The sequence below is a fragment of the Alexandromys fortis genome, unplaced genomic scaffold, assembly GCF_014885135.2.
Source record: "Alexandromys fortis isolate MF-2015 unplaced genomic scaffold, M_Fortis_MF-2015_v1.1 scaffold_118, whole genome shotgun sequence".
Classification (NCBI taxonomy): Eukaryota; Metazoa; Chordata; class Mammalia; order Rodentia; family Cricetidae; genus Alexandromys; species Alexandromys fortis.
The window spans coordinates 1,771,748-1,775,458 of NW_026068010.1; the positions used below are offsets into that span (position 1 = coordinate 1,771,748).

Consider the following 3,711-nt stretch of genomic DNA (forward strand, 5'->3'; position numbering starts at 1 on the left):
CCTGTGGGAAGTCCAAGGACCACCCACCTCCATCCAGGTCTAGTAAGGTGAGCATCCAAACTGCCTAGGCTCCCACAAAGCCAGTATGTGCAGTAGGATCAAAAACCCATTGCCATTGTTCTTGAGTTCTCAGTAGTCCTCATTGTTCACTATGTTCAGCGAGTCCGGTTTTATCCTAGGCTTTTTCAGACCCAGGCCAGCTGGCCTTGGTGAGTTCCCGATAGAACATCCCCATTGTCTCAGTGTGTGGGTGCACCCCTCGCGGTCCTGAGTTCCATGCTCGTGCTCTCTCTCCTTCTGCTCCTCGGGATCAACTCAATCTACTCGGGATCAAATCAATCAACTCAGGATCTGCTCAATTCAGGATCAACCTACCCTTGGACCCAGCAGTACCACTCTTGGGAATATACCCAAGAGAGGCCTTATCATACAACAAAAGTATATGCTCTACTATGTTCATAGCAGCATTGTTTGTAATAGCCAGAACCTGGAAACAACCTAGATGCCCTTCAATGGAAGAATGGACACTGAGACTTATTATTAATTATTAATGCTCAATCCTAGCTTGGGCTTATCCCACTAGCTCTTTTAATGTTTCTATTCGTCTACTTTTTGCCTTGGGGCTTTTTTACCTTTCTTTCATTCTGTACGCCCTACTTTCCTGCTTCCTCTGTGTCTGGTTGGCCCCCCGTGTCTCCCTGTTGTCTCCTTTTCTTTCTTCCTTGGGCCTAATTTCCTCCTCCTCCTTACTCTCCCTGCCTGGAAGTTCTGCCTGTACTTTCTCTCTAGCTATTGGCCATTTGGCTTTTTATTTAGACTGATCAGGTGCCTTAGGCAGGCAAGGTAAAACAGCAACACACTTTTTCATAATTAAACAAATGCAACACATCTTTGCATAGTTAAGCAGACATTTCCGCAACATGTCTCTGCCTCTCAGCAAACAGCAATTTCTCGCCACCAGCAGATTTGCTAATAACTTGAGCCTGGGGAGGAGAAAAAGATGTTTCTAACAGATTAGTTTATAGAGGCATGTTCCTTTCTTGTCCAAGTACTGTGTCCGGGAGGTGTGGTAAGATCTGACACAAAACTGACCGCAGATACGAACCCTATCCTGAGAGGTTTGATAGGCTTGCACACACAACTCAGATGGTGCACTTAGATGGTTTCAGTTCACTTATTTATCAGGTGTTGGATAAACAAAAGTTCCTACTACATTCAAAACTTACAGTGGATGTCGGGACACCTCGCAAACAAAGCTGAGAAATGACTCGGAACCTTCTCGGCTACGTTCTATTGTCCTGGTTAGCGGCCTCCCCATGCAGCCCCCTTTTCCAAAGGCCCAGATGAACAGAATTCTTTCCCCACAGCTTGGTTCAGGATTTGATGTTTGACAGTGTAAAAACTGTCAACCTTCATGGTTTCTTGGACAAGGCCACAGTGTTACCCAATGTAAGCGGTAACACGGAGAATGTCGAAGCTGCTAAATTGAGAAATGGGTGAGAAGTCCATCTTCATGAGTGATGTCATGTCTCTGGATGATGTTGTGTCTCTGCATGACAAGTTGGAGATGCTGCTGGATTCTAATTGGTAGAACTTGTTGAAAAATTAATTTTGTTTTAACAGAAAAACCACCAGATTTCAAGCAGTCTCATGTTCTGTCCTTCTTTCATTGGTATGTAACTATAATCACTCTGTGTGTGTGTGTATGTATGAGTGAGTGTGTGTGTGTGTGTGTGTGTATGTATGTGTGCATGTGTGTGTGTTCTCTTAGCAGAAGGATTTAAAAAGTTGAACCTGGAGTAGAGGGAGGGGAATTGTTGGTGCCAAAGCCTCCCGTCATCACTCAGGGTTTAGTGGAGTGTGCTGATGGTGGGCCTTGGTCTGTCGGTTTGGTTTGTTTGTTTATTTGTTGTTGCTGCTTGTTTGGGTTAGAAACTGCCTTTAAAACAGTCTAACCATGCAATGTATATGTTTCTGTCCGTTCCTCATGCCTTAAGGTCATTAAAACAGACACCAGCTTCAGTGAGAAGGGTTTGGGGAAATGGAGAAGTCCACCTTTCTGTCTCTAGATCCTGACTTTTCTTTTAAAGGAAAGGAGACAGGAGCCCTGAGTGGTGTCACCTTTGCTACTAAAACCAAAGTCGGCTTCGTCTTCTTGTTTGCTCCTGTTGCATCTCCTTCACGTGCAGTATGGGCTCATTCTTAGAATCAGGGGAAACTATCACCCCTCTCCCCCGGCAGCTTGTTGACCTCCTAGAGATCTCAGGTCTTCCTCTGACCCCACACTCAAGGCAACACAAAGCCATGTTGGACCCGGACGCTTGCCTGACTGGGAGATGCTGTGGTCAGCATGCCCACGGAGTGTTCGAGGGATGAGGGTTCAGTCACCCTGGAGTTATAACCATGATGTCATAACCTGTGACTTCTGTCTGGCATTTTGTTGGTGACCTAGGTGGAGGGGCCTTTGGGAAAGATCAGGAGGAAATACTAGGCCAGCTTTCCTCAAGGGAACGGGGGTCGGGTGGGACTGGGGACACAGGGGGCAGCCAGGGGACAGCATGGAGGTTGGGGGGGGAGGTGGGGGGAGACACAGAGGACTGTATCTGACACTGATGTTCGGAACAGACAATTGTATTTTTGCCTTTGAAATGTAATAATATAACGTGCAGAAATGAATCTATCTTCGTAAAAAAAACCCTACTAATAAAAATACTCATAAAACATTTACAAACATTGAAATGTACAGGCTTCATCTCCTTTTTGCTATTCCTGTGCTAGCACACAGTGTGTCTACTGAGCACACAGCCTGCATGCTGTGTCGGGTATTTTAATCAACCAGAGATGATTGAAGGTGTTCAGAAGGCCTGCTGGCTCGGCTGCAAATACCCCACAGTTTCAGAAAAGGGGAGAGAACATTGTAGATCTCGGGATCGGGCCCTGTGGACTGCAAGGGAACTCAGAATATAACTGAGCTGAACTCTGTTGGTGACCTTCTCGTTCCTGTTTATTTTTCAGATATTTATTTCTTTGACTATTGTTCTGCTGCTCGGTGCCCTCTGGCCGATGTCCCCTTGCTCACCCGGATACACTCTGCCTCCACCCGCTGCTCCTTCCTCAGAGGCGTTCTCTCTGCAGCTTTATCCATCTGGACTCCTTTATGTATTTGCTTATTTACTGTGTCCTGTGGGGACACTTGCGTGGCACATGTGTGGAAGTCAGAGGACAACTTTCAGGAACTGGTTCTCTCCTTCTATCATGGGGTTCTCGGGAACTGAACTTGGGTCATTGGGCTTGGCAGCAAGAACCTTTGCCCTCTGAGCATCTCACCAGCCCTTGTTCTTCTTTTTAGTCTCCAAAGATCTGTGAATGAACTTCCAGTTTTAGCTTGGTTAAAGGAAAACCTCAATACACTTGTTAATGACGGCAAGGCAGGTTTTGTTCACGGGGTCGTGGCAATGGGTGTGAGGACCCAGATGGACTGTGGGAGAAAGAGAATGGGGTCAGATGATGGGAACTTAGTTCCCATATTCATGTGTTAATGTTACATGGAGTTGGAGCCGCTGGGAGACAGGATTAGATAAGGTACTAAGAGGTGGGAGGAAAAGAGGCCTAGGCTAGCAGGTTTGCTCTGTATCATCATGTGACGTCTTCAGCCTTCTTAGGATGCCTTAGGATGCCGCCAGAAGGCTGCACCAGATTCCAGCGCCATTC

General features: G+C 46.5%; 1 pseudogene; it reads left to right on the forward strand.

Moving 5' to 3' along the window:
• LOC126513484 (beta-1,4-galactosyltransferase 1-like) overlaps nucleotides 1-1,617 on the forward strand; it is a 3,357-nt pseudogene extending 1,740 nt beyond the window's left edge.
• The last annotated feature ends 2,094 nt before the right edge of the window (nucleotides 1,618-3,711 follow it).